At 44.9% G+C, this 25,546-nt stretch overlaps 1 protein-coding gene across 4 annotated transcripts in view; it reads left to right on the forward strand.

Annotated features, from left to right (window-relative positions):
• The window catches only part of sema6cb (semaphorin 6Cb), a 142,391-nt gene that overhangs the window by 50,965 nt on the left and 65,880 nt on the right, over positions 1-25,546 (forward strand). For all 4 annotated transcript variants that reach the window (XM_010748118.3, XM_019274622.2, XM_019274623.2 and 1 more), the window contains one exon: positions 9,293-9,470. The gene's annotated coding sequence lies outside the window, so the exon portion shown is untranslated. The remainder of the gene's footprint in view (positions 1-9,292; positions 9,471-25,546) is intronic.

Consider the following 25,546-nt stretch of genomic DNA (forward strand, 5'->3'; position numbering starts at 1 on the left):
GAGAGATCTGCATCGGCAGCAGCTCTGTGGGCTGAGGACGGTCCTCGGAGATTGTCTTGGACCGCTGCCACCGATCAGATTACAGCCACAGGAGTCTGGAGAAGGAAAACCTCCAACGAACAGCCCTCACTCCTGCCTTTGTTAAATCCCCATCCTCGGTGTTTTATTTCAAGAGTGTAACAACTTCTTTCCTGAGAGTTTGTGTTGTTTACATGTCTGTCTCTCTGCAGCGAGGCTTTCTGTTCTGCTGCCGGTGTTTACCGAGGGGTACGTCTTGTGTTTGCAAAAAGTAACTGGGAGAATGGGATTTAGTGTTTTTTTTTTTGTCCCCCCCTGTTCAGCATTTGCATGATTTTGGATGGGAGCGCTGCGGCAGCCTGCAGAATCTTCAGTCACATTCAGTTTAGCACAAACAGGCGTATAGCTCAGAGAGCAGGCAGAGACGTGACATGTCGAGTTCCTTCAAGGAGGTTTGTATCAAAAGCAAATGTCAAACCTTTTGTCCCATTGATGAGCGGCGTTCTTCAGGCTTTACTCTGCGATGTGATTACAGCAACCATCAATTAAACCTAATCAGAGCAAAATATGCTAAGATTGACCTGCTGACATCAAAGACCAGCGAGGAAAATCAAACCTGACATCTGTAATTTGTCTGGAGTCTTTGTGAACGGTCCTGTGGTGTGTTTTCTTTGATATCTGGGTTTATTTTGCAGCGCACATATATTATAAAGCAGCTTTTTTAATGTTGTTATCCTGTCAGGGCGTACAAGTACATCTGAGAGCCACCCAGAAATAATGTCTGAAGTATGCACGCTACAAAGACGGAGGCGAAATCTGTCTAAAATCTGCAAAATTTGGTTTTTCCTGAGTGAACCCACAACATAGGCCCCTCCACAGTCGATGTTGGCAGTGGAGGGAATACAACAAATTCTATATTACAAGGTTTTGACTTCACAAGGTGTAAATTAGAGAGAGCACTTTAAGGTCTCGTGGAAAGCTGATTGTGTGCTAAACGCCCGAGGCCGAGCGTCCAGAAGAAGAAGAAGAAGAAGAAGAAGAAGACGTCTCTGAGCAAATTGAAGGGCTGAATGTTTCCACTCTGTCAACATACAGCCGCTATACTGATGCCGCATCTCGCCTCGCTGCTATTTCTTTGTCGGCTCGCATGACGTTTGCTTTTTGACATTTTCCAATTTAGCTGTCAAAGTTACTGGAAGGACGGAAAGGATAAAAAAAACAAAAACACACACACACACACCACAGGAACCACACACACTCTGTTGTGTAAACTGTTTGGCCAATAACATCTAAGAGACTCACTAAGGGGAAATCAGATATGAAGAGACATTCATACATCCAAACTGATGCATCCCCCACAGTGGGGAGGGAGACAATTGCTGTAATTGTGGATTGGGAGAGTGACAAGATATAAAAACAATGCCGGTCTCTGTCTGTCTACGCCTCACACACACACACACATACATGTATTCGAGCCTGCAGAGGAAAGTATTTCTTTGCATGAATATATGAGTCGAGGTGTTTATAGCAGAGCGACTGTGGAGGAAAAAAGCCTCCTTTCATCGTAATGTGCTCTTTAATAAAGACACAGGTTGGCAGATTGGGAGTGTCAGTGCATGTGGCATGCAGCCTCTTCAGGTGATTTATGAGCGCACTGCCAGGCTATTACATTACAGGCCCCAGTCCTATTCAGCGAGGGCGATAAGAGCAGCCCACCTCTATTGAAACACTGCAGGTACAAGCGTTGTGTTTTAGTGGAATATCGCTGCTTTTTGATAAAGGAATTAAGCATGAGCAGAATCTAATCATGTTGTCTGTGCTGCAGCTGTAGCTCATCTATTAGGTTAGCGTTTGTGCTTTTGTCCTTCAGAGTTTGCGCAGCATGTTTAAGGGGAGGAAGAAGACGGCTCGGGATTGTTTGCGTCTTCATTGAATTTCAAATCGCAGCCCTCTCTTTATTGTGTAAACAACATTATGCATCGGTTGTACTTGAGAAACCAAAACCAAGAGCAAGTTCTTTTTTTTAATCTCTCGAGGCTTCCATTTATTCTGAAACTGAATAATTTGTGCTGCACTTAAGAATCATACTGGAGGAAGAAGAGGTACGGTTTCCTCCCCCTCTGTGCGGCTCCAGACCTGGTTTTATGTTTGCATGGGAGAGAGAGAGAGAGGGAGGTAAGGCGAGAGGCCAGCGACACAGCGAGGCCAGAGTTCACGCCGCAGAGCGCCGCAGCCGAAAGGCCAGTTGTCAACCGCCGGAGGAGGGGAAAGCAACGGGGCTTCAGCCGGAGCGCTTCGGGAAAAAGGACGAGTCAGGGTCGCTTTCAATTAGCACAGCGTGTCGTCACTGCAGCGAGCCACGGGGGCCGAGAGGAGGAGGTGGGAGGTGGGAGGTGGGAGGCAGCCCTGTGCTCAGGGAAGGAGGAAGGACAGAAAGCTGGTACACTCAACCAACCAACCGTCATCAGTAAACTGAAGAACTGATGCCTATAAACTCACATCAGCTTGATTTGTGGTGGTTACATGCCCCCAAACCACAGGACATTTGTAGACTTGTTTGCTTACAAGATGAAATCTCTCAGCGTTGAAGTTCATAAACCTCACAAACACACGTTCCTGCAAGTACCGGCTCATGAACTGCATGGGGGTGTGTGTGTGATTCTGATCATTTGGCATTGCCTTCAGTTGGGTACAGGTAACATCGATGATGTTATTTTTCCTCAGAAAATTATAAATTTGGACCCCGCTGCCAAAAAAGAAAGCTTTAGGTGGATGACATGTTCATACCTGCTTCTTTTTAGAAGAACTTCTCCAGGATTTAGTCCTGATTCTCAAAGTTGGATGTGGTTTCCTTCTCAGCCTTTTTTTTTTGTCTGAACGTCGTCCAAAGACCCAGCGGCTTCTTGACACTTGAATTGAATGCCAGATGAATGTGTTGGCCAGGGGACGATTGTGCTTACAAGCTGCTTTGTTTAAGTTGGTACAAAGTCAAGTCCCAAACACGTTCCAGCAAGCGTTGAGTCACAAACCTCATGGGTGTGTCTGCAAACGCAGGTGATATAAGTGTTAGAATTAATAAAATGACAAATTGGGACCTGTTGCCAGAAGAAAGCTGAGGTTCATACTTGCTTTCTTGTTCTTTGTTTTCCAGGATTTCCAGGAGTTTGGCCTGATTCTTAAAGTTAGATTCGGTTCTCCTTCCTTCACAGCCTTTTTTTTTTTTGTGTGTGCTTCTGATCACAGCCTGAAAGTCGTCCAAAGGCCAACGGCTTCTTGACACTTTGTGAATACCAGATGAACTTGTTGGCTTGATTGTCCTTTGGGGTCATGTGCCAACAGATTCCACTGCAGTCCGACAGCTTACTGCAGCAGCAGAAGCAGCAGCAGTGGAGTCAAGCAGAGATCAACTTAGTCACATATGAGGGACTGACTCCGAGCTGCCTCCCAGCAGGAGCAAAATAATTAATAGGTCTAATATCCCTCTTCATCCTGACAGCGCCTCAAGAACTCATCTGTGACAAGAAGGCGTAAAGACCCATCTCACTGTCAGACACTGATAAAGACCAGTCTCCTGATTCATGGATCCAAAAAAGCCGGCCTTACATGTGAGGACCACCACCACCCATTACTGATGACATCATTATGTCAGAGTTGTGAGATGGATGTGGACGACAGACCGCAATGCGGCACGACGGGGCTCGCATTGTCATTTTCACAGTTGGACCAATCGCGTGTCTTCTCCAGGCTCCTTGGAAATAAATCGTTTCGTTTCCAGAAGTCGAGAAATGGCACAGTTATTGCGCTAAACATTCCAATGCATGCTGGGACTGTCCCCCCCCCACCACACCCCCGAAGGTTGGCGAGAGCCAGCAGAGCAGGATGCGACTCGCTATGGTCTGCTGGTGCAGAGGCAGGCTGAGACAAATAATGCAGCTCCCTGTTTTGGAAGGTATTATCCCTTCAGAAGTGTGAGGCTATTTATGTTGAGTGTGGGTGTACATAATGAGTGTGGCCATACCAATGTGCCAATTAGTCTCGTACTCAGAAACTCACAAACACGCATGCCTGCCCTCGCCACTTGTTGGGAAGTGAAGATTTTTGGCAGAAACAAATGCAGCAGTGATGTCGATGCTGAGCTTGAATGACTCGGATTGTCAAGGTTTAATAAAGTATTCAGTGTTCTCCAATCATTTTGATATCAAAGATGGAAAAGACACGTCTTCAGCATGAGACAATACGTTTACAAACCCCCAAATTCCACTGGGAAAACATGTGACGGCCCAACGGAAGCATCCCAGAAGCGTCCCAGAAGCGTCCTTTGCTCGGCTCCGCGGGGAATACGCTGCTGTTTTATTTTGGACGGCTGCCGCCCATGTCAATCTGCACAGAAACAACATTAAGAATCCGGCTGATTTTCACAATAAAACACTCCGTGCAAACTGCTGGAGACAGACAAAAGGAAAACATACGTAGCATATTTACATATTTAAAATAGTATGGGATAGTTTTTTACGTGCATTTTTACCCGACACACAAAGGGCTCGTAGACATGCAAACGTGGAGAGAGATGGTGGAGTGAACACAATGAGCGCGGCATCCTGAGAGCAGTTGTGATGGTTTTCGGTGCCTTGCTCAAGGGCCAAATCTGAGCAAGTAAACAAAGTCTGGTTTGAGGTCACATGGTGGACCAAAACAGCATCGTGGCCGTGACGTGACCGAGATGTGCTCGGCGGGGTTTTGGCGTCAGACTGCCAGTATATGATCAATTCTGCAATAAATTTGTCCTCAAACAAAAAAAAGCGTCACATTCATCATGTTGGTGGTTGTACGATGACACTAAGTGGCCAGTAATTGACTTTTAATCAAAGACAAGTTTCAGTCCTGAATATTGGCAAAGTGATTTCCCTCTAAACTCGGTCAGAGCAGCAATTAAACATCTCAAACAACATTTAGTCGAACAGGAAACGCCTCCCATGTGAGAGAACACTGATGAATATGTTTGCAGATTCATTTAGCAGCTTTAGCTTTTAAAAGTTTGCCCCTCAGACTCGAGCGCCGCGGCTTTGATCTGCGTTTTTTTATTAGTTTTATCTGCAAAGGACAGCAGAGAGATTAAATGAAACTCAAATCTCGCCAACACCTCTGCACCCTTTAGCAATTGGCTGTGTTCGGCAACACTATCATTACACACATTACATGAAAACTGGAGAGTAGCGCGGGCCTTATCGTGTCATGTTTTCCAGATAACGACGGCTAACGAGACACAAATGTGGGAACGGGATGGGGGGGGAAATTGTCTGGAATGAAAGCGGCGTCGTCTTCGTTTAGCGGCGTTGTCCGAGCTGTTTTCTCCTGCTGTTACACAGGTGTGTTGTAGAGAGAGAGCCCCGCGGAGAAGTGAGCAATTTATTAGACATTTTTAAAGTAATGGGTAGTCTGTTGGACTTTGATTGAATTCTTGTTTATTGCACAGACTTGGGCTATTCTTTCCTGAATTGTACACTCCTCTCAGAGGAGAAACATGCATTCTTAATCTGAAAAGTCTCTTTATTAAAGCGTCTGAGGATATTTTTCAGCTGGACAGGCTGCTCTACCCTCACACCCCTCCTCCCCCCAGTCTATTACAGTCTCCTCTTTTTCTAAAAGATGGCAATTAATCTAATTAGTAATCAATCAGCCATTGGGCCTCCCGCCTCCTCTGTGCTAATGGAGGATATGACAGGCCTGGACCTTGCATTATTAATACCTCCATTCCTGGAGCCCAGGGCCCCCCTGACGCCCGCAGCCAGGGGCCATTGATCACTACCACAACCCAGTGAGCACCGTGACGCCTGCAGGGAAATATCCAGAGTGGTGGGAGTAGAGATGGGAATGTAGCGTGTCAGTCTGTGGTGGGTCGAATCTGTTCAGGGGGCTTCATGGTAATTTTTGGCGCGGGAAGGACTTTGCCAGAATTGCTCAGGGAAGGCTGATGCAGAAGTCTTAAAACGTGAGATGTGGTGCATGAGGTCTGCAGGGAAGCTCACGGCGCGCGTTTGAAGGAGATGAGGGATTGTTGGAGTGGTGTTAATAGGAATGTTGTGCTCCTAAAAAGCTCATTTGGTTAATGGGGCTCACCTCAAAACTATTAAGGCAGGATAAGGGGGCCTCTCTGCGGGACTATTCCTAGAAAATGAGATTAGAAATTATAGGACGGCACAACGATCGCAGCGTGGCAATGAAACAATCACGGCAACATTATCCTTCATCTCCCATGCGTTATATGAGCACCCAGCCTAATAGCCCCAGCAGCTGAGGTTACAGAGCTTGATAACAATCCCACCAGCTGATCTCATTCACTCAAATCGATATTGGAACCTTCTCTGTGCAGGCTTCAGGGGGGAAAAAAACAACTGAACCAAACAACAAAAAGCTCTTTGCTCGTGGTTCGCTTAGACACAGGGCACTCCTGTGTCCTCTGTAACCGAGTCTGCTAACCCTAATTCATCGAACCTCAGTGCCAGCGGCTGTTAATCATGTTGGTTATCCGGTCTACATGTTGTTGTTTTTTTTGGGGGGGACGTGCTGTTAGGGGATAATTCAATGTGAACTTTCTGTGTCCAAATTCATGTTTTCAAGCAAACGGTGATGAAAAATCTGTGAATGAAGTTTTGTTTGTGTGACAAATCTTCTGCAAAATATCACTTTGATTCATTTTTTAGATGATTTTGTGAGTCAGCGTTCCAGTTCATGTGTTAGTCAATTGATAGAAAGCTGATTGGCAATTGTTTTAATAATTAATGAACGCAGTAGAGCACCTGTTGCTGTAAACTCTAAAGTTTGGACTGTTGGTGTCTAGATGACACCTAGAGCTTGAGGAAACCAACCAAACAGTTTGTGGAGAAAATAATCAGCAAATAACTTGATGCTGAAAATTATTGTTGCAGTCAAGCGACAATTTAAAGGAGAACCCCTAAAATAAATGAGCAAAGAAACAATAAATCCAGATCTCATAACTGAAAACCTTTGGGAGATCTTTGATCTTAAATCTCAAACAGCACGCTCCACCATTATCTTTTATAACACCGAATAAAAACCAAGGGAATATCTTCTGTAAGCATGTTGTTCATCCTTCATACTCTACAGCTGCATGTCCACCACAAGAACTTTACCGAGAGATGAGGAATCTTTTGGAGGAACTCTGGGACCAGGGTCCAAAATTCTGGGATCTTTTTACCCCTTCAAAAGGTCCCAGCTCAGAGCGTTGTACTTCACAAAAGAACAGAAATAAAATGCTGCCAGTGCTTCATGAATCTGTTTTTTGAACATTGTGAGTTGCGTAGGACTGATGGGCCCACGACAAAGACTAAGCCTTGTTGTATAGTCGCAACGAGGCCATAAAAAAACAACATAAAAACAGCCGTTGCTTTGTTATACATCAACGGATCTTCCTCATCTTTGTGGGACTGCAGAGCGTGGTGGAAACGCAAACAGCAGCAGGTCGAAGGAACCTCATCTAAAAGAAGTCCACAGTACTTTGGGGGAATGTGGCTTATCTTCCCAACACTGTGGTTTCCACCTTATCTTCCAGTCCAACTTGGTGGTTGATGATTTTTGACAAGAAAAGCAGCTGTGGCCTGTCCACAGTGTGACCGCTGTGTGGGAAGATGGAAGTAAGTGGTCAGACGTTGCGTTTAATGGAGCTTGGTAATCTTTAAATACGTTTTCAGAGTTGACATCACTCTCTTTACTTCACGAGGCCACTTCCCATGACTAAGACCCGCTGTCATTTGGCAGGGCGGCCGCAGCCCTTTCCATCCCCACCTCCACCAGTCTTCACACCACACAGGTTAAGTCATCATAAGCCAGCGTGCCAAGGCTGTCACACCGCTCTGCTTAATTTGCAGAAGGCTGGGGTTGTTAAGTGTTTACAGGCCTTCGGTGGCTTTACAGCGATGGGAGTCAGCAGCGGTGTTGAGCTCACAGCAGCTGCAGTCAGCTGCCTCGTTCAGGACGGATTGGGAAAGCCACGCAGCTCATCTGCTGCGCCGTGAGTCACTGAGCCGGACATGTATTATCCACGGCAATAGGATGTGAGGAATGGCTCTGCGGTCGCAACCTCCGCCCCCCTTTATCCTCCTCATGTATGTGCCATGGGGGTGTAGGTGCATGGGATGTAAGCTGGGTTACAGGAAATCCATGCACCATTTGCTGTTAGTCACCACAGGTCATCAGAGACGACCTGTGTGTGTTTGGAGGCTGCTGAACTTGCAAGAAATGGATTTTCAGGAAATTCCATCTGTCATGAATTCTCCCAGGTGTTGATTGTGTTTGTGTGTGTGTGTGTGTGTGTGTTTTTTCTTCAGGGAGGCTGGTTAAAGGATGACAGTGCTGTTGGTGAGGTGTGCTAATGACAGAGCAGTTGCTGGTGTAAGCCCCAGCTGTGCCACATGAATGAGTCTCTCGAGAGCAGAGAAGCTTCAGGCAAATGAATAAAGTTTTGAAAAAGTTACCGGTAAGCACGAACGATGAGAGAGCTGACAAGCCTGCGAGGGAGAGAGACGCTGACATCGGTTGCTAGGGCGACTGTGACAGGTGTAGATTGGTCAGAAATAAAGTGAGAGACAGGTGACTGATACCTTTCTACCCTCTTCTCGTCTGGCAGCAAACGTCCTGAGCTGCTACTCGACACAATTTTTCCCTCCGTGTTGTCAGTTGTGGAAACAAGTTTTGGACAAAGCGCCCACACGGTTTACAATAAGCGTGGGCGTGTTTAACCGCGTGATGCGTTTGATGTACAGCACGATTGCTGACATGCACACACAGAGTGGGCGAGGGTTTGGACGTGGAAGCTGAACAATCATGAACTCGTGGCTCGTCTACATTTGTTGTCGGTGACTCGAACACACTCTGGTGTTTGTATTTCAGCAAACATACGCTCACCGTTCCTAATGATACAAAGGAAACGTAATAAAAGTGAATTTATTGTGTTTTTTTAATGATATTATGAAGTAGAAACCTTCCTGCAGTCTTCCTGAAACCACACACTTCATCGTCATGTTGGGGCCTTTAACCCGGCACATCTGGCTCTATTTATGGCCTCTCTGCTTGTGTTAACCGTGATGTTATGACAGCAGAGTGACTGAGGAGATTACACACTAAGAGGACATGGACCCCCCTGTCCACTGGGGGCTCTGCGGGTCATTGGCCCCGTTCAAGGAAAAGCCTTTTCCCAGCAGCTGTTCTTCTTGTTTCGTTGTTGTCCATTCTCATGTTGATGTTTTTGCTCCCACAGGAAGTTTTTTTGAAGACTGAGCGTTCTCAGAGGGAAGAACCTCAAAGGGGGTTTCAACCCCTGACCACCCCACCAGCCAACCAACCACCACCAACATCTTCAGGACCCGTCCCTGCTGAGGTCACTTCCCGAGAGAGGAGCTAAAGATCGTTGGATTGGTGGATCACTCGACGTGTCTGTAAGTTCAGTCACGATTCCTTTGAATGCCACGGAGGTTCAGATATTTGTTTTGTTTTTTGAGCTCTTTGTTTGTGAAGTTTTTTTTTGCCAAAGCCACAATCAGGGATCAATACAGCATCTCAAAATACTGAATGAATGTGTCCATCGCAAAGAAACAATGCAAACAACAACAAACAGACAGACAGGAACATTTCTGCATACGGCTCTGTATTATTAAAGATTATTAAATAACTCGTCAAGATCGTTAAGTTATTATATGTGGGGTGTGTTCATAACAACCTTGACTTTACTCCAGCGAGTAGAGCTCAGACAAAAACTCTCTCTGATTAAGAGAATAAGGATGAATGCTGATGATTGATGAGTGCAGGATCACTTTTTCTTCTTCCTCTTCATTCAAAAATGTGATTTCATATTTAATCCAGCTCAATCTTGTGTTTCACGTTATCACACTAACCCCGAAACCTCACCGAGCACATGCACGCGACTTCAAACCCACCGGGAGCGTTTCAGAAACGTTTCTCCCTCCAGACTTTGTTCATCTGCTCAGATTTGGTCATTTTCCTGGTTTGTGTGCTTCTAAATATTCTTCTACATGTGTAAATATGCTACGTAGTTAATTAGTTTCTCTTTTGTCTGTTTCTACTACCGGCAGTTTTCACAGGGTATTTTATTTTGAAAATCCACTGGATTCTCTATGTTGTTTCTGTCTTGCTTCCTGCCAGCTCGAGGTGCTCCGTGTTAAATTGAAGCGTGCAGAACAGCAGCGTATTCAACACGGAGCCGAACAGAGGCCCGCTTCTGGGACGCTTTTTCTGAACCGGACTGCTGCGGAGCCGGCGGGGTTTGAAACATTGAGTAGAACGGCGTGTCCGCGCCCAGTGGAGTTTGGGGGTTTTTTTGTGGCCACTTGGGGGCAGCAGAAACAACTTGTGAACACAATATTAACATATCACCTTTTAAAGGTTGATTTAGTGAATTTGTCATTGCTTATTTAGACATGCGGCATCATTGGCATTCATTTGTTTTTAGCTCATCAACTCCTGAAGCTCTTTAGCTGCTAAATGATCCACTATGTTTTCAGCAGCTCATCTCTAGCTGTGTCTGTCTGCCGTTCGGTGCTGTGCAGGTAGTGTACAGTATGTTTTTTTGTTTTTGTTTTTTTAGAGGCTTTTTCGCTGAAAACTGCTGCCTGCTGTGACTGAAAACAACACTGTTAGAGCGCTGAGAGTGAGCCAAAACAGTCAAGTTGTGGTCGGACAGACAAACAATGAGCTGAGACTCTCTGTAAAAGCTGGAGGGGAGGATCCACGTTGTCATTTCGTACATTATTATAAAATATCCATTATTATAAGTTACTAATATGTTGTTTTGTGCAGTTTTAGTGGATATTCACTGATGAAGTGAAGTCCTGTCTATCATTTTCCCAGCCCGTGTTTTGTTCCCACACATCGCTGTGGGTTGTTGAGATGAATGTAGGAAATAATGACATATTTGTGTGCTATAATTTCAGGTTTACACCTTGTGAGGCTCAGATTGGCCACAGTTACGGAGCGAAAACTGTCTGCCAGTTAATGGCCTTCCCCCTATTACACCCATACCTGATTGTATAAGCCAACGAAGGTCATGATTTTCAAGTGTGTTCAATCACAGCTCTGCCTCACACACCCAGCAGACAAATAAACAAGCAGACACACTTTATTCAACTAAAATCTGTTTGTCCAGTTTTAGCTGCAGCTACCGTCCCCAATTGCCGCGATTCCACAATACGAAAGTTCACGCCGGGCCATTTCAAAGCACCGCTATTATGCCGTGATCCCTCTTTTGGCCGGCCGTGCAACATGTGCAACACGAGGCCTTTGTGCCGTATTGTTGCGCGTCAGTCAAAGCGGATGGAAGCCCGCTGACAGCACGGGGAAACAATACGCGATGGGTTCGGTAAGACGATTGAGCGCGTACACAGGAACGAGGTGTTGAACCGCGTCAGCTGGCATCACCGCGGCGTGAGAGCCCCCCACCCGATGTGGACAGCCATTTTCTGCCTGTCATTATTGATGACACAAAGACGTATCAAAGGGGGGTGAAATGGAACAGAACAGCAGTCAATGCGGGCGCACAGGCGTGAAACATGATCAGACCGCCGAGTTGAATAGAGGTATTATCGTGCCAAAAATGTGAGAGAGGAGCGAGAGAGGCAGAGACGGAGGCAGAAAGAGACCGAGTAGCATTGCTTTCATATCTTGTCACCCACTCACTTGACAATGCAGCCACTGTGTCCTTCCCACTATAAGTGAAGCATAGTTTGATGCATGTTTTGGATGCATGAACATTTGCTCATGGCCCACATGCTTTGCAGGAAGAAAAAGATCTTTGTGTACCAAAACAAAACATAAGAAATCTCTGTGGTAAAACCTGCCCTCTGTCTCCGTTTGTTCAACTTTACAAGCACGGAAATTCAACTCCCAAAGCTGGCGTGGCGTGATTAACAGCCACCAAGGAGTGAATATTTAGCACATTTTATCTATTACTTCTTGGTTATAAGACATTTAACCCCGTTAAACACACCACCGCCTCTCTGCAGGCACCTAGTTTTAACACCTGTCGTTTCAGCTCCCGAATTAAAGAAACATTCCTCCAAATGTGCCACACTGAGAATGCAGCTGTCTCTCTTTGTTTTTCTTGGTATTTCTGTCTTTGCATAAAGCGATCAGATGGGGAAGATTGGCAGAGAGAGGTGCAGACTTAAATCCAGGGTGTTACAGGTATGTGGTTTGTAACTGAGCCAACTGAGTCCCCGGGACGCCCCCTCTGTGTATTTCTAATAAACTCCAGTTGACCTCGCTCACCGTTCGCCCTCTGGGGCTGCCGTCTTTGTCAGTGCCCTTATTTTCTCTCCTCCTTTCCCTTCTTCTTCCTCGTGATCCTCCCCGAGTCGTACTCTCGCTCAGTGTTAAATGAGGGCACGGCCACACTTGGATGTGCTGTGACAAATTGGCACAGAGCAGGCAGATGGTGACGGGGTGGAGACTGGTTGTCATGCCATTTGCCGCAACGACATGAATTGATCTCTGTGCCGCAGAGCAACCGCACATGCTCCACTTGTGTAATCCCGACTTCAGTTACCCCATAGGCACAAGCAGCGCCGTGCGCACACACACCCGGGCGAGCGAGCGAGCTCTCGCACACATGCCACCCTACACCAGCCTTCCATCCCTATTAGTATCAATGATGTGTGCAGCGGAGGCGCTTGCTAACTGTCACAGGCTCTCCGCTTGGCTCCGCTTGGAGAAGTGAAGGGATGCTGAGGGATTTGACAGAGAGACACAGCTCAGACTAATGGTAGGCTGGTGGGACTGTGGAGCCACAACACACAGCCTACTACAGAGGGACATACCATCGCTGATGTACTGTACATGTCAGCAGGCTGTACATGTAAGCAGGCTGTTCTATTTACAGAGCTGCTGGCTTAACAATGTTTGCCCATGAGGCTTTGCTACAACTTGACTTAAATCCCCACGGGTGTTTTTCATTGCAGTATGACTTCTGCTAAGATCATAGTTTGTCTGACAGGACTGGCATTGCTCATTAGGTGTGTCCCGGGGATGTAAAAATGTTCCCCAGTTGGGTTTTTCTTTACAGCCGGGATTTCAAAGACGCACGTCGTGTTGCGACGGTGAACAGCTGACAGGACGTGAAGAATTAGAACAGTTTAAAGGGCAACAAACAGAAGGAGATTAACTTATTAATGTTGGATCTCCTGACCTTTTGGCAGAAAGCACCACAGGTCATGATGATGAATAGATGACTGGATGTCATGATAATGGAGTTTAAAGGTCCAGTGTGTAGGATTTAGTGGCATCTAGTGGTAAGACTGCAGACTGCAACCAGATTAATACTGTTGGAAGCTGTTCGAATACCTGCCAGGTGTGTCTGAATGTACTGTCCATTACAAAATTTCAGAAATTTTCAAAGTTGGAAACCTTCAATTGGAATTAACGGGAATAAATAGAAGGTCGGCCTTTTAACAGGGAACTTAAATATAGTTGTGGGAAAATATATTTTAGCATCATCTTGACTAAAACAACCAGATTTCATTCATTCCTCAATCACATGCACATAGCACACTGCTTACTGCAGGGCTACTGAGGCCACGCCCCCTACCTGCACAGGTGATTTCTGTACCTGGACCACACTTTAGAGCCCAGAGCACACAGAGACTGTTGAAGACACATTTGAGCTCGTGGACTACAGAAGATAATTAAAACTTCTACTCACAATTAAATCTGTTAGATGTTTTTTTAAATTATTTTTATTTTGCATGTCAGTATATTTGCATAATTCCAGTTTCCAATTTGGAATATTCCCAATATTCCACATCTTAACTTCCCATGGACAATTTACCGGGAACTTTCCGCCCCTTTGCAATCCTACATTTAAGTGATTACACGCTAATGAAAGCACACATGCGAATTCTTCCAATAGATCCTCCTAATTGTAACACACTGGACCTTTAAGTTAAATTGAATTATTTACCTGATGGATCCACAAGCCTCCACCTTGAAGACCTTTTAAAGTTTCTAAATGTTGTTATCTCTAAAGGTAAGGTCTAATTCATAAACATTTATGGATATGCAAATCAAGACTCTCTAATGGCCTCATTCACCATCTCCCAGTAAAATCTGGACCAACTGGAGTTCAGTGAAGACGCTGTGCTTCATTTCACCAGGCTAATAATAACTAGTGAGATTTCAGAGAGTCTTCACTAAAAATGTTCACCAGTCACGCTCTGCTTGCAGCTGACATCTAATTAGCTGGGTAGTTAGTTGGCACCGGATGGCTAATGGGTAGGCAGGATTGAGGAGCGTCTGTTTTAGGGTGTTTTTCAGCACGCAGATTACTAACAGTGGTAAACAGTCCATCCAGAACATCACATTAAACGGTAGTCTGTAAAGGGGAGAATGGTGTGTACCCATAGAACTCCACAACTTGGAGTGAGAGGTCGAGGGATCCATTTGAAATTGCCCCAAATTTAGTTTAAATTTTAACTCTGGAGCTTTACTTTCCATTGTTGGTACCAAAGAATGATTTAGGACTTCTAGTTTCATACGATACCAGCATATTTATTATTCTAGGTTTAAAACTAAGCTGTAATTTACAACATATTCCCAGCAACCCTCATAAAAAATGGTTCACGCCAAGCTTTCACGGTTTGGCCTTTCGGTAGTATGTCTAATGGCTGTTTGCCGCCTCAGTAAAGCACCACGAATGCTGATGTGTTAAAAATCGACATGCAACCAAAGGTTTGAATCTACTGCATTCGTCTTGTGTAGTTGGAATGTTTCTGAATACAAATAACAAGCTTCTGTTTGTATGTCAACAAACTCTTTCATAGTGTAAAAGAAAGCAGACTTGGTCAAATTAAGAGTCCAGTGGAGTAAGTCTTAGAAATGCAGTTTTTAAATGAAGGTGGTTTGTTAATGCATCAGATTTTCTTTTCATTAAAAACCTGCGTTCGCTCTGTGGGCGGGAGAGCGGGATAATTGCCGGCTTTTGCTCTCTCCTCACCTGAAACGTGACAGGACAACTTTCCCACGGTGCTTAATATTCAGTGAACCTGCGAAGCCCTAAGCAGGGGGAAATCGATCAGCAGATTTGATGTATTCCTCTGCCTTCCTAACAGGCATCTGCGGAGTCATCTGTGTGGGAGTTGTGATGTTTCCCTCGGCACCTCAGGGCCCGCTAGAGAAAAGATGTTACATGAAGAAAACTGAGAAAGCACAAGAGCAAGGTTCTCAAACGGTTGATGCGTTTGTCGAGATTTTCCTCTCAAGCTGCGAACAAGAATAATTTTGTCATTGATCACCAACTACATGAGAACCACATCGACTTTCCTCTGAATCATCATGCCTTTCAGACTAATATTTAGACTTCAAAGAAACATTCTGCTGACTTTCATGTTTATGAACGGCTAATTATCCACACACGGGAAAGCTGAAGTGATGCAACTTCTTGGGGGTAGTTAAACTAGCCTGCTTAGCAAACCTCACACAGCATGCAATGTTTTATGAGATGTCCACGCGCGATTAGACGCTCCGAGACGCTGGACAGGAGCCAGTTTGTTGCGAGAACACACAAATGCAATTGCGCGTCAGTGATCGAGCGTGGACAGCAAGCTGTGAGGAGAAAAACAAGCCCTCCGTTTGTGATAACAGCTCTTTCACTGTCAGCACAAACAATCTGCAGGCCGTGCTCTCCGCATATCCAGGACCGGTGTTTACATTTGCCATATTCATGGAGAAAGCAAAAGCTCCCAGAACATGGAGTGCAAAAACAAATCTGCAGCCGGGTTTAAATAAATCATCTCCCTGTAATGGGGCAGATATCCTGCTAAAAAGAACTTCGACAGCACAGGTCACTAATAGCCGGACCACGGTCCAGGTCGAGACCCAGAGCCGGAAACAACATATGAGTGTTTCTACACAGCGAAAGGGAAGAAAGGAACCTGAACGTGAGCAAATTTTCTCTATCCGGACCTCCTGAAATCATAATTGACCACCCCTGTACCCCGGTCCATTCTGCACACCACTCAGCCTTAACGTCCCTGTCAAGAACAAGATTCAGGTGTGTGTGCTTCACTTTAACCCTCAGTCCTCTCATCTCTGAGCAAATCCATCCTTCGGTACTCAGGTTTGAAACATTTAGTAAATTCGGTTAATGAGCGTGGAATCACTTGATGTTGGGGTGAAAGTCAGGAAGCCCTCCAAAGCAGACTCAAGGCTGTTTATAATTACAATTCAAATGAGCCGACGGTCAACAGTTTTTAATGTTTTAAACGGCTCGTAAAGGTCAAAAAAATATCGAATCTTATTTTAGTTTGTGTGGAATTAGGCTTTAATTTATGGTAATGTTCCACGCTTATTGAATAATGCTTACTTTTAGGGGCAAAGCCAGAGATTGATTCAATTCTAATAAAGTTCATATATTTGCCCAGTTAAAGTTGTGTCAGTTTCACCTTTCAGATAACTCCTGCACATTAAAATTGATCTGTTTGGACAGTTGGCCGGGCTCCAGAATAACTTGCTTGAGAGGGAATAGGATCTTTATTTTTGAGCTTTTGGCTGTTTGCACTGACACCGTCTCACTGAAGTAAAAATAAAGATGGATTCAGATATTCTCCCTGTCACAAATTAGCATTAGATTATAATATAAAGCAGCAGGTCAGTTGTAAAATTGCATTAGCTCCTTAAACCAGCTGAACGTCGCTCCAGACTACAGCTTTAGACACCAGCTACTTGTTTTCCAGCGAGTAAACGTTTATCCAGAAACAATTTGAACACAACAGAAGGGGACAATCATGCTGAATCATGGACTTCAGGGTGTGGAGTCTTCTAAACGCACTTTTTATCCAAACAGACTGAGAAGATTGTGTTGTGGATGGCACTGGGATCCAGCCAGCTCAAACAGATCAGAAATCCTCACAGTCTTTTCACTCGATGTAGCGATTCTCAGGCCGAGCTGCAGCCAAAAAGACTTGGAGGCTGGAGAGGCTGCAGCGAGTTTTCAAAGCTTTGCGTCTTTAAATGACAGAATGTGCTCCGTCATAGAGAGGACTGATTAAAAAACCCTTTGTGTCATAGTCCGGGTGGCGAGAGCATATGGCCGAAGGGTTTTTAAGCGCAAGGGAGACAACATCTGCAGCGTTCCAACTCACTGCGACAGAAGCGAGGGGATGAAATCAAAGAGATTAAAGTGAATCTGCCTCATTCCTCTTCCGGAGGAATGCCTCCGCCTTTGTGAATCAAACCAGCAGTATGTTGAGTTTTTGTGGAACACAAAAAGGTAGATTCACAATTTTTCAGGTCTGGCAGGTGCCCATATAAAACAATGAAGCGAGGTTTCATGTATTTCAGTGTTTTCCTGAAGAAAATATGAGACCTGAGCAGCAGAGTTTACCAAATCAAGAGTATCTTTGAAAGGTTTTTTACTTGTTGTTAAGAAGAAGACTCGTAATTACCTCTACTAAACTTTAGAGTGCATTTTTACCCAGAACAAGGACTGTAGATTTTGCCCATCGCCTCCATTGGACGCACATCAGGCCGGGATTGAACGGTATGAACAAGAAGAATGATTACAGCAAGCGGCAGCTTAGACATTTTGTTTTTGAGCACTCATTTACCACATTTTTATGCGGACATCCAATCGGCGTAGTCGGTTACAGAAGTAAATTCTGTATTGACCGAGAGAACTGAGAGTCCGTGTCGGCAGGCTTCTAAGCAAGCGAAGTCACACAACGTCGCAGAGCCAATGAATTCCTGCAGTTTGACCATTTGTTTTGCACGTATCGTCGCCTTCAAGCTCTGAGCTGGAACTACGTCAACGTGTGTGTGAACATCCACACAAAACGTGGCATATCAAACAGTGTTGTATATTAATTTTAAATATCCCAGCGCATGATTTCTTGGTACCAGACGTGGTTGTGAATGGTATAAATATTTACATTGTCCTTCTTCTTTCTGAAAGCCTTTCGGTTTGTTATTTCTGCTCAGAGTAAATACAGATCTCATCTGCAATTCCTTTAAAAACACATTTGTTTTGATTCTGGACAGCGGCCAGGCCTCGGGCCTCACAGTCGAACAAAACTCCACGCACACACTCAAAACATTCACACACTTTGATCGTGTACGTTGAAGAGTGTGTCTTTATGGGTCTTGGGTGTGTGCTGTGATACTTTGTCAAACAACTCGCACAAGTTGCAAATGCTCAGAGTTTCAACACACCCCAAACTCAAAAAGATTCTTAAAGGAAGCATCTAGTGGTGACGTTTCAGATTGTAACCAACTGAAAACCCCTCGCCTCTCACCTCCCGGTTCAAGCATGAAGGAGAAACTACAGCCTCAAGTCTTTCTCGAATTAAAAACAGATGAACTTCACTGCACTAAAGCTTCACGAAGAATGCTAATGTATTCCTTTGGCACTAACTAACCTGCAAACCCCATCATTGATTGTTGTTGTTGTAGCTTAAATTAGCATGTGTAGACTTTGAGAAACTTTACAATCATAGGAGACCCCACAAACTTTCCAGAAACCAAAGTCTGACTACCTCTCTCTTTCCGATCTATGTGGAAATGCCTGAAAGCTCCTTCTCAGTTTGGCTTTTGTGTGATTTTTATCTCACCAGATTTTTACAGCTCCCTGAACAATCTCATCACTGTTCTTCTCAGAGCGAGTCACGGTGTCGGTTAATGAACGAGCACTCACACGGGTTCATCAGTACCCAGCACATAGTCTCGAATCGAAGAATAACATGCTGCCCGCACCACAGAGGCTCATACATAATGAAAAATATGCAGCGATTGAGCATCAAGGTCATTGTGGCGGAGGATTTCTCAAGAGGGCTGAAAAGTCATCTGCAGAGTGAGCAAATAAGGCCAAGCCGGCTGATGAATAGTTTGACAAACCCTATCACCGGTGACAAATTAAAGTGTCGGCGGCTGCCCTATACGCGGCATCACATTTCCTGTGTTGTTCGGTGATAAGCCCCCGCCGCAGATATGAGCCGGCAGCACACGGCTGTCTGCAGAACAGTCTGAGAAGGCTATGAGGACAGAGGTACAGTAACAGGAGACCCGGGCAGATGCTTGCCCCTGAGTATTGATTGGGCTAGACGTCCAGACGACTGTCGCAGCCGCTGACGAAGGCAGTCAGGGCCGGCGGCCGCCTCTTCCTTCATCCCCTCTGCTGTAAACTGAAAATCTGACATGACATACTGTCTCATAGCACCGGCGGATAAAGGAACATGTTTCCTGGGTACATGAATCCTTTTGCTATCACACATTTAAAGGTGCCATGCTCCGTCGTGTCAGTCAGACACACAGGCGGCTTAAAAATACATTTTCACACAGCTATTATGTTGCACAGCATGTGTCCTTGTTGTTTTCCTGTTGAGGCTTTGTGTCACTAACCTCCTGGCAGCCAAAGTTCAGGAGACAACTGTAGAGAAATAATGGCTACCTGCATAAGGACTTGGCAGAGAGGCGGCAGGCTGGTTGGGGTGTCAGTTCAGTTAAGGTTGCTAGTGAGTAAGGAAGTAAGATTTATGAGTACTGTGACATTGTGGTTTGTTGTTGGGCAAAGCGCACAGCTCGGAGTGTCAGGTAACTTAATGAAACAACTCGTTTAACATGCAGCTCGAGTTTCGAATTGTGAATGCAAGTTCAAATCACTTCTCCTTTGAGGAAAAATCAGAAACCAAAAGAAGAAATCACACTCACCATCCGTCTATGTCAAGACAGCCAATTAAACCCTGCATAAAGCATTAACGTCCTTCACCTTATCTAACCTGCAAACACACTGCTCGCCGTGCACCTTGACTTCTTGAACGAGCAACCACACAAACATTCACCTGAGGGGGGAAAATACGGCGCTAACCTCAGCAATTACCTGCAAATGTCACTTTCATTTAGACGCTTTCAGTTCTGAATCATCCAATCGACCTCATATACAGTCGGTACAAATATCAGATAGAAAACAGCAACATACATTCTATAAACTCAAAATCCAGATGTTTCAATCATGAAAGCTTCATTTTAAACTCGATAAAAACAACATGAGTCCTTACTCTCGTATGAAGCTGCCAAGTCATTCAACTGGAATTTTCAAAGTTTTAAGAGGAAAAGTAACGGGAATAAACTGTGAATTTACAAAAGTAAAGGTTGGCCTTTTAACAGGGAACTTAAATATAGTTGTGGGAAAATATATTTTAGCATAATCTTGACTAAAACAACCAGATTTATTGCAGGTACACTTGAATATCTGCTATTCCTCAATCACATGCACATAGCACACTGCTTACTGCAGGGCTATTGAGGCCACGCCCCCTACCTGCACAGGTGATTTTTGAATATGATACAGGTTGTTTAAATTAGCCCCAATTCCCATTAATTTGCGGTAAATTTCCTGGAAACTTTCTGCCCCTTTGCAACCCTAACTGAGAACTGAATACCTTTTTGACTATCGCTGCCAGATGTGTACAAGCTTTAGGGTTTGATCAGTTTTTTCAGTTTTGAGAGTCCGCTCTGCTTATGAGCTTAAACTTAGTCTGACTTTATGCAAATCAACTAAACCGGTATTTGTTACTATGACATCTTCTTTTCAAATTAGAGTGAGATGAGAAGCAGCTCTCTGAGATGACTTTTAACGCAGAGGACAAGATCTCAGAGTGATGGTAGCAAAATACAGCTGTGGTGAAATGTTCAAAACCACATGAACCAAATGGTTAAATGGTTAAAACCACATGAACCATAATGTCACGAACAGACACTAATAAATGTGCAGCACAGAGCTGAGCAGACGCTGGTGGCGGTCAAGCCTTCACGGTAAGTTGCTAACTAGTTTGTTAAAATACATCGATGGGAAGTTAATAAACATCGTGCAGCTTCACTCTCATTCACGACCTCTCATTATGTTGCTGCCGAGTCACGTGCGACACCTAGCGGCAAAACGCGGCGTTGCCGATCTGACACTCGGCTTAACATCAAACCTATGTGGGAATGTTTTCGTCGGCCCGACCTTAACGAGCATCCCAACAGAAGCGCACACACACTACGCCTCGCTCTTATACACAGACGCATTCAGCCTCTTGTCAAGGCAGCCACAAGAGTAATGGCCCCGGGTCTCCTCCTGAACACAGACTAATGAGAATCTCAAATCCGACAAGCAGAGTGCATTTATCACGCACTCGCACTTAATGACACCACCACCCAGGCTCAACAGCACGCTCACGCCAGTATCTAGCCCCATTATAGATGGCCCCGTTTGTCCTCTCGCCTTCCTATTATTATAGCTGCTTGGTCCAACCTAGTGGAAGGATGAAGAGGGAGGAGGAGCAGAATGAGAGTCTTGCTGTTTTCTTATTTCTTCCTGTCGATCTCTTCCAGTGTGAATGAGTCTATTCTGATCTTCTCTCGCTCTTTGTGTTTGCTTCATTTGTGTCTCTGAAAAAAACCTAATATGCAGATGAGTGGAACACTTTGGCGGGAGTCGACGGATGAATGCTACATGCTCAGCTTTGATGTAACGCTATAAAGTGTTGTTTTATTTGTGGTGTGACACAGACATGGAGCATCGAGAAAGTTTTAAGAGATGTCTGTCAAGGAAACATGGATTTTTCAAATGATCAGACATCCGGCGGTGGATTTTAAAGCAGCGTGTTGCCCGTTTTAGGAAAGAGTCTCATATTAACATACCTCTATCTTATCTTAAATCCCAACTTCAAGCTGTGAAAGCAGCCAGCTCTCAGTGCAGTATAGTTACTTATGTGAAGGTGGAAGTAATGACATCCTGAATACAATGCTCGTATAATCCTCAGTGTCTATTGCAGTGATCTTTGTGTTGGAAGGAGGGATGATTTGAGCCCTAATTAGATGGACTTCTAAGCAGGCCCTGCCGCCTCTAATGACTGTTGGGGATTTAGACAGAGATAAGAGCTTATCCTCTTTAAGTGCTGGAAAGGCTACATAATCTAAACTGAGATCCGGGCTGTGCTTTAACTCAGACACACACACACAGTAACACAAGCAGCACAAAAACAGTCTAACTAAGCCACACTTAAGTGGCACCAAGCCAGCAAAGGCGCCACGTTGTCACAAGAACAACAGGCAACGGTGATCGATCGCCCACTGACGCGGCATCGGATTAGATCCGTCAGATCGGTGCGTCACGTGGAGAGCCGAGCCTCGGCGGTAAAATGGCTCAGACCCAGCAGAAGAAAACAGCCACTAGTTTGTTGGTACTGTTAACTCGCCATCCATCTCGGCGGTGGTTGATGTTTCATGTAACCTTGAAAACAGAGATGGTGACAGAAATAGTTGTACCAACAGCCTACTTCCTGTGACTCAGACTACTAAACGAGGTCAATAATTGCAGTAAATGACTTTGCATTTGTGCGTTTGTGTTTTCCTCTTGGTTGGTTCTGAACCATTTTTAACCCGTTTTCACTTCTTTAACATTTGGGCTTATGTAAAACTCCACGTGTTTGGTATCTATGGATTCAGAAGAACCTAGGCTATCATAAGCATGCATCATCATTTTACTCAAACTCACACCTCAAACAGGAATACTGAAGAGTTTTTCAATCCCTTTCCCTGACATACATGTGAAGTTTTTCAATCAAATATGTGAAGAACAATAAAATAATGCACTTTCAGTACAAAAAGGACTTATTTTGCTCAGGCATGCCACTTTGCGAAGCAAGGGCCCTCCAGTAGGTCGAGGGGGTGCAATTAAAATGCTATTCATGAAGTTATTTGGCCCTCGTCATAGGTACCTCCTACTGATTAGTTAGAAAAGTTAAAAGTTAAGTACCCAAGCGTCCAATGGAAAATTCTCTGCAATCATACAACGAGAGTGAAGCCTATGAACGATCAGTTTTTCGTCATGTGTCTGACTCATTTGACTCGTCATTAAAGCGATTTAGCACTGTTGATAATTCGGTGCTGCATGCGATGCTCGGCGTCGAAGCCCGAGCTGCCAGTCTGAATCTGAATGGTGGAATTGATTGTCTGGCTGATTCCAGACCAGTGAGCTGTGAGATGCTGTCATCCCCCTCCTCCTCCTCCATTTCCTTTTTCCTCATTTGGATTTACTGTCTTTCCTACTGTCACCGTCCACGTCCCCGTCTCTTACCATCTTCTTCCGTCCACGTTTCGTGACACGGCGTGTAGACTTTGATGAGGTGAGAGGAGCCGCAATGTTCCACGGCGTACGATCGCCCGTGGCTGTTGACTTTTCTTGGGAGAGACGGAGTTGTTGGAGCCATAAAATGAGATAAACTGAGCTTGAAAGCTTCTGGGTCTTTCACCATGTGTTCAGATGATATCATCAGTGTGAGACAGCGGTAATAAAAGTGAGGTCAGCTGCCACCGTGGGCTACTGCCCTGAAAGGTAACACTGTTCTGATAAGACTCGCTGTCTCTTTTCATCTGTCCTCTTAAGACTTCTTGTGTGCTATGAAGCTGACGTGTGGATGTCTGGTTCGACCATAAAAGGCGTCTAATAATTGGATGCATGCTCTTACGTACAGGGACTGTTTGTCCCAAAGACAATGATAAAGTGTTTAATCTTCCCAGGAACAGCGAACCACACAGGCATGATGATGCCATTATCTCTGCGAGGCACTCTCGCCGAGAAAGCCTCACTCTTACCCTTGATTTATATTTCCCTTCATCAGCATCGACCACTCGGATTGCAAAAATCATTCATTTATAAAAGCAGGCCTCGCTACTTTTGTTCTTGTTCAAGTGAAATGCGCCAAATGTACTTTTAGCACACATTCCCTTGGTAGCTTTCTCTCCTTTATAATCTTGTTGGGGTAATGCGACAGGGATGGATCTTCAGGGTGACGGCTCTTTGATTGCCTCTGCTAACAAGGGATAAAAGCAGGGGAAGAATCTTCAGGGTTATTTATCTTCCTTTGATCAATTCGAACTACTCTGCCTCTGTTTTTTTTTACATTTTTTGAGTAGAAAGCTTGTGAAACTGAAACTGTGACATCTTCCTTTGTCAAGACTAACAGAAATGTCATTGCATCACGGTGAAATAAAAGAGGTATTGATCAGTACGGGAACCTAGGTGTCTAATATCTCTTTAGAGCTCGTAGAACAAGCCAAACTTTGGAGATATGCCACTCACAATTCTCGTGTTTCGTCAGGAGGGAATAAAAGTTCCAGTAGACCGATAATTCATGCAGAATGTCTTGAGAAAATGGGAAGTTTGAAATGCAAACGGTGCAGCCATCTAATTGGTACCACAGGGGAGATGGAGATCAAAGCGGCGCCGTGTTAATAGAGAAGCCTCGCTCTCTTTTTTTCATCCGCAATCGAGCGAACGGACATAAAGCCACCGTGAAGTCCTCAAAGCGGTGGTGGTCGTCTGAAGCGGCTTCGGCGGCGGCGCGTCTTTCCAGTCAGTTTATCACCCGTGCAGGATTTACATGCTCTGACATTGGCCAATGTGTATCGTGAGCTAGATGGTGATATGTTTGGGGGGTATTTCGGTGACCGAGCTCCCCTTCGTTTGGGAATCCTCGCTGCTCTGCTTTCATGTGATGAGATACCTGATTTTTCCCGACAATCTACTTTAAAAGCTCCCCCCCCTTTTTATTTTAGTAATCAAGCTGTGACACAGATAAGAGCATCAGCAGCATGATACGCTTCCAACTCACTCTTCAAGGTTAGTTGTAAGGTCAGTATCCTGTGTTGCCGTTTTAAAACAACACAAAGTCTAATTCTTGTTGTCATTTTGGCCCGGCCCGCCGCAGTTCTGCTGGCGTGTGAGGTTTTTTTTCTTTTTGTTTCCCGGGATTTCCCAGAGTATTTTCTGCCTGCTGCACCGACAGCAGAACGAGGGTTTGCCCAGGCAACACTCCGGAAAATCCTATAAACCATTTGATCAAAGTATTAATTAGTTTTAATATGTGCATTACAAACAAACAGCTCTCTCTCCTTTCCTTCGAATTTGTTGTTACACCTGACTGGATGCAGGTAGACCAACAAACAACACCAAAGCCTGCTGTGCACCCAGACTTGCAGCTTTACTTTGGTCTGAAATCCATCTCCTGGCAACCAGAAGGATTCACCTTTCCTCCCATCTGTCTCCCTTCCCGATATATAAAGGCTATTTTATTAGCATATTTTCATCCTGGCAGGGCTTTTGAATATCTACTACATCTGGCTAGCTCGTGCCTCTCTTCATGCCCTTGTAGGGGTCAGCAGTTCTGTGTGAATCATGCCAGGCTCTGGCTGCACAACAGTGGATAAAGTATGCTGCGACTGGTGATTATATCTGCTCTTTTCTCCTTTATAGCATCAGAGCAGATGACGGTGTTCAGCATCAGAACAGGGGTGCTGTATTTCCATGACATGCATACAGATAAATCAGTTTACAGACGACGACACTGATTTTACTCAGGGAAAATACCTGCTCATGGAATATTATTTATTGCACGTGATGAGATTTTAAATGACGTAGCTGCCCCGTGTTCAGCTATTTCCTTTCCTAGTCCCGCTCGGTAAAGTTCTT

This window comes from Larimichthys crocea, chromosome XIII, assembly GCF_000972845.2.
Source record: "Larimichthys crocea isolate SSNF chromosome XIII, L_crocea_2.0, whole genome shotgun sequence".
Classification (NCBI taxonomy): Eukaryota; Metazoa; Chordata; class Actinopteri; family Sciaenidae; genus Larimichthys; species Larimichthys crocea.